Genomic DNA, 6,259 nt, shown 5'->3' with positions numbered 1-6,259 from the left:
TAGAATGTTTTAAGTGTACAAAAGCAATTTATGCAGATAGGATTACAATATCTATTTGGTAATAGATTCCAGAAGATCACCAATCTGTAAATAGGCATTTATAACTTATTTAGAACTCAGAATATGTTTTTATTGAATAATGTAATAAGCATTTGTTACATTTCTAAGCTAGATTGCCCAAATATCTTTTAACAAAACTCAACAAGCTTACATTTGCTATAAAGAGTAGAGTAGTAAATGTCACTGAGAGACAATATATGGTATTGCAACTATAGGTTTACTAGTATTCATTTTTAATGCTGTCTAGGTTCCAGTTTTGGATTCTGGGATTATTTGTATGCCACTCGATAGTCTCGGAAATGAACAAGGATTTGCTTTTCACTTTCTTCTGTCCTTCAGGTCTGATGCTTATGGCAGTAAGAGGGTCTTAATGCCTATAGTTTTAAATATGTAAGCATCCTGTGTAAGCCATGAGTTGCCTCCAACGGACAGCTCTACTAGAGCAAGTAATACCAAAATCTCAATTCACTAGATACACAGAATTGCTTTTAAAAGAAATAAGGAAGAATTATATGTAAATATGACTTATTTTTCCTTGTTATGGGAAGACATAGATAATTTATTAAAAATTAGATATGGGCCACAAAAAGCAGTAGAAATATGGCCTATTTGATAACATTGGTATCCTCAACATTTAAATATTTTTAAAAATTTGTTAAAAATCATAAAAGACAATTCACTTTGTTCCTGGCATCTGTGTTCAAATGATTTAAATATTTTTAACTTCATCAAGAGGCAGCTTCTCTGCCCCTTCTGGAATCTCCACCTGGGTCAGCCTGCCTGCCTCCACTCCTGCCTCCAGCATGTCCATCAGGGTGACCCAGAAGTTCTGCAAGGTGTCCACCTCTGGCTCCCAGGACTTCATAAGCTGCTCCTACAAGAGTGGGCCTGGTGCCCCCATCAGCTCCTCCAGGTTCTCTCCAGTGGGCAGCAGCAGCTTCCAGAGTGGCCTGGGCCAAAGCTATGGTGGGGCCAGCAACATGGGAGTCATCAACACCGTCATGGTCAGCCAGAGCCTGCTGAATCTCCTTAACCTGGAGGTGGACCCCAACATCCTGTGCACACCCAGGAGAAGGAGCAGATCAAGTCCCTGAACAACAAGTTTGCCTTTTCATCGACAAGGTACCATTCCTGGAGCAGCAGGACAAGATGCTGGAGACACAGTAGAGCCTCCCGCAGCAGCAAAAGACAGCTGGGAGCTACATGGACAACATGTTCGGGAGTTACATCAACATCCTTAGGCAGCAGCTGGAGAATCTGGGCAAGGAGAAGCTGAAGCTGGAGGTGGATCTTGGCAAGATGCAGGGGCTGGTGGAGGACTTCAAGAACAAGTATGAGGATGAGATCAATAAGCATACAGAGATGGAGAATGAATTTGTCTTCATCAAGAAGGTTGTGGATGAAGCTTACAGGAACAAGGTAGAGCTGCAGTCTCGCCTGGAAGGGCTGCCTGATGAGATCAACTTCCTCAGGCAGCTGTATGAAGAGGAGATCTGGGTGCTGCAGTCCAGATCTCAGACACGTCTGTGGTGCTGCCCATGGACAACAGCTGCTCCCTGGACATGGAAAGTGTTGCGTAGGTCAAGGCGTAGTACAAGGTGATTGCCAACCGCAGCTGGGCTGAGGCAAAGAGCATGCACCAGATCAAGTACGAGGAGCAGCGGATGCTGTCCGTGAAGCACAGGGATGACCTGTGGCTACAAAGACTGAAATCCCCAAAATGAACCAGAGCATCAGCTGGCTCTAGGCTGTGATTGATGGCCTCAAAGGCCAGACGGCTTCCCTGAGGCCTCCATCGCAGATGCTGAGCAGGGTGCTGAGCTGGACATTAAGGATGCCAATGCCAAGCTGTCTAAGCTGGAGGCTGTCCTGCAGTGAGCCAAACAGGACATGGTGCAGCAGCTGTGTGAGTACCAGGAGCTGATGAACATTAGGCTGGCTCTAGACATAGAAATCGCCACATATAGGAAGCAGTTGGAGGGCATAGAGAGCCAAGTGGAGTCTGGGACGCAGATCATGAGTGTCCATAGGAAGACCACCAGCACTATACAGGTGGACTGAGCTTGTCCTATGGGGGCCTCACAAACCCTGGCCTCAACTATGGCCTGGGCTTTAGCTTTGACTCTGGCACGGTCTCCAACTCCTTCAGCTGCACCTGCTCCACCAGGGCCGTGGTTGTGAAGATGGAGATCTGTGATGGGAAGCTGGGGCCCGAGTCCTCTGATGTACTGCTCAAGTGGACAGCTGCAGTCTTCCCCTCCTGCAGCTTCCCCAGAGCCCGCCAGGGAGGCAGTTGTGCAGGGTAGTACAGGGAACAAGAGACCCACCCGAGGCTCAGCCCTAACCCTCAGCCCACCTGCGGGGGAGTTTACTGCCTGTGAAGCTCCCTGCCCATGGCTCCAGCTACAAAACAATTCAATTGTTTTTTTGGGGGGAGGGTGCAAAATAAAACCTCAGCCAGCTCTGTAAAACATAAATATTTTTAACTTCATTGTAGATCACTATTCCTCATTCTGACAATCAATTAGTGAGTTCCAAGGGAGGTGGCAGAGACAGATCTCGAAACTTCAAATAGTTGGCAGAATACAGATTATATGAATTAGATGACTTAACATTTGACTCCTATACAGTCCTGAAGTTCCCACTGATATGGTTTTGCTCTGTGCCACACCCAAACCTCATCTCAAATTATAATCCTCACGTGTGGCAAGACAGACCTGGTGGGACGTGACTGTATCCTGGGGTGGTTCCCCCATGCTGATATTGTGATAGTAAGCAAGTTCTCATAAGATCTGGTTGTTTGACAAGTGTCTGACATTTCCCCTGCTCTCTCCCTTTCTCCTGCCACCACGTAAGATGTGCTTGCTTCCCATTTGCCTTCCGCCATGATTGTAAGTTTCCTGAGGCCTCCTAGCCAGGCTTCCTGTGAAGACTGAAGAACTGTGAGTCAATTAAACCTCTTTCCTTTATAATTACCCAATATCAGGTAGTGGTCTTTATAGCAGTGTGAAAACAAACTAACATACCTATAGTGTTGTCACAGTTTAGCTCTAAAATTCTGTTAGTTGGAACAGCCACAAGACACATTTTGGGCTTGTGTTAGGTGCCCAAGTTAAAAAAAAAAAAAAAAAAAAAGGATAAGCAATTGGTGAAGATTATTTGGGGCATGTCTATTTTATAGAAGCCTCAGGAGAGTCATGGCAGAAACTTGAGAATTAATGATATCTATTAATCTTAATTCATGCTGAAATGGCCATGCAATCAGAAGATAGGCAAGTGCAGCATCTAACTACAAATATAAAAAGGTACCAAACTCTTTTGGCCTACTCTAAACTCCGAACTAGGAGCATTCCAATTTCATTTGGTTGATCTGGCATATTTATGTCCCCAATTTAATGAAGCCTGAAGAGTCAAACTAGTAGTGTTATGATGAGTTAACACCACAGCTTTGATTGCTCACCATCCAAATAGCAAAATTTTCTAATATCATTTTATGGAACTTAAAAGACATTAAACTAAATATGATTGTTGCTCTATAAAATGGTAGAATAGTTTTTCATATACTGTATATATGCAAATACAATATCCCATCTCAACCTCCAGTGCCCATAGTAAGTTACCCTTACAGCTTAGATTGAATAATTATTATTGGTTTATACGCTTCTAAATCTTCCCTTTTTGTGTAGCTAAGACAGAGCTAAGCTTTCAAAAAAAAAAAAAAAATAGAACCATGCCTTATACAGAAGACCATCTTGTTTAAAAGCTTTGCCTTGTTATGCAAGGTATCCTTTCCCATTTGAAATAAATTCATAATATATACAGAAGACAATGCATGTAACCTGAAAATTACAAGAGAACATTCTGAATGTTAAATGTTTCATATACCTCTCATTCCTTCAGAGAAATGTGGGCTGGGGTTGAGAGATTCAGAAGAAAAGAGAATTATAATCTAAAAATACAAACTTCTGTGACTATATACTGTAGAGGCATTCAATTTCTAACTTTTAAGAGCAGCAGCAAATGTATAAATCATTATTTCATCATCCACTCAAGAATCCCCAGATTACAGAGCCCTCTTGGCATTCTGAATGTCAGTATAGAAACTACAGAATTGCAGGAACTTTTTGTGAGGTTCATTTGTTTCCCAAATGAAAATCTATAGCCATATATATTTTTTCTGTTCTCCTCCAAATTGGTTGATGTAAACAAAATTGTGTAAAGCAAGTTTAGGAAATAGTCACAAGGTATGGGCTGGAATACCTAGCTGTAGGATATGCCTTCTGTGTAAGAAATATATTCCTCTTCCCCCACTCCTTGTGATATGCTCAGTAAACTTTCCTTTATGGCATTCTCCACTTTTTTTCACTGACATGATGACAACCATGACAATCATATTTTATAGAGGTATGTTCTTTAATGCACTGATGTGTAAAATAGGTTTACCGTACTTAAAGCTGCTCTTTACTGGCAAGACTATGTCACAATTACTTGACTATAATGAGCGACAAAACTCAAAATAGCCTCACTTTGGATAAGCATCACAAGTTAGAATATATGTCTAAACTATCCAACTTTGTCAAACTTCTTCTCCTTTGTCTTCCAAGTAAAGACTCTCTGAAAAAAAATTCATTATTATTGATAGGATCTGGATTTTGATTTTTTTTCCCCAGGCTTTCTCACTATTCCTTGACTCTGATTCTTAGAGGGGAATATTTAGTTTGGATGTAAGTAAAATAAAAAGTCATAACTTTCTGTTTTTGGAGGCTTAAAGTAATAATATTTTCATATTTGAATTGTATTGGATTGTGTTTCATACTTTCAGAAGTTAAATATACAAATAATTGATATTTTCTATAGAAAGTAAATGTATAAATCATTGCACCAAAATGAAAATAACTAGTCATCTAGTCATTCAAAAATATAGTGAGAGAACCAGTGGAAATAGGCATCAAAATTGATAGGGGCCAAGACAAAATAGAGTGAAATTTCAAAATAAATAGAAAAAAAATATACATATAACAGTTCTCACAGGACATTTCAGAACTCTTGAAAACATCGACAATGTTAAGGACTAAAAAACAGGTTGTAACAGAGAAAAGAAAATAGGTTTGAGAGGAAGATATCTTTTAAGAAAAGTGGTTTGTGAGAAACCTTTAGCCAGGCATATAAGATGTGTTGCTTCCAGGAAGTTTTCTATCCTACATTTTGGGGATGTAGACCAAGGTCTGACTTATGCCTGAGAAATCTAGAAATAAAAGATTAATTCTCATAGTGGTAGGGTCAGGAGACTTCCATTTCAGTACCATAGGACTGCACTCTGAATTTGTTGGAATGAGGAATACATGTGTTGTCATGCACTGGATGTAGGCCATAGGAGAGAAAATGTTGGCTTGGAGTTATTTAGGGTTCTATCTACAAGGGCTGTTTAGAGGATTTAAATATCTAGAAGAAAGAACCTGGGAGAAAAGTTCTAGGAAATAAGAAAGTAGTTCTTAGCTCTTCTGTAGGGATATCCAGGAGAGAGGATTACAGAATCACTGGAGATTCTATGAAAGAATACCAGGGAAGGAAGGGACAGACTAGAACTTTTTGCCAGTTTCAGAGAATACCAATAAACTCACAGAGAAACCATTTAAGTAGAGATTTTCCTTTGTCCTTATCATTTCTTCATAGTTTCTTGCTCTGACTCTTCAGGTGTTCTAAGCTGACTAGCACAGTAGTGCATGGGGATGGAATAGGGTTGTAAGAAAGAAGTTCAAAGCCGAGAACTGGAGAAGACAGAAATATTATTTTACTACTGCCAATTTAAACCTGAAGCAGTCAGGCCCTAGCTAGTTAGAGAGGGAAAATATTTAATGCAAAATCAAACAAATGCTTAATTAAAGGAGCTTCAACCATGGTATATGCCCCTAGTACCATTTTAAGATGATGTTTTGAGAATGAAGGTTAGAACATTTGTTATTTCAATTTGCCAATGAATTACTATTTTCATATATTTTTGGCCAGCACAAATATGTACTCTGGTTTTATTCTGTAATTCTTAATGTTCAGCAAATTTTAGCCAAACTGGGGAAAGAAAGAACTAAACAAGACATTTTTTTTTCTGTAAATACCTTTATTTTTGCCTGCATTATTAAGAATATATTTGCTGTCTATAGAATTATAGGTTGGGAAGCTGCCCCCCAACCCCCAGTATTTT

General features: G+C 40.0%; 1 pseudogene; it reads left to right on the top strand.

Annotated features, from left to right (window-relative positions):
- Positions 1-863: 863 nt before the first annotated feature.
- Positions 864-2,366, top strand: LOC108303642 (annotated as a pseudogene).
- Positions 2,367-6,259: the final 3,893 nt, after the last annotated feature.

This window comes from Cebus imitator, unplaced genomic scaffold (assembly GCF_001604975.1).
Source record: "Cebus imitator isolate Cc_AM_T3 unplaced genomic scaffold, Cebus_imitator-1.0 Scaffold2, whole genome shotgun sequence".
NCBI lineage: Eukaryota > Metazoa > Chordata > Mammalia > Primates > Cebidae > Cebus > Cebus imitator.
The sequence above is the reverse complement of the archived record's forward strand: the minus strand, read 5'-3'. Positions and strand labels throughout refer to the sequence as shown.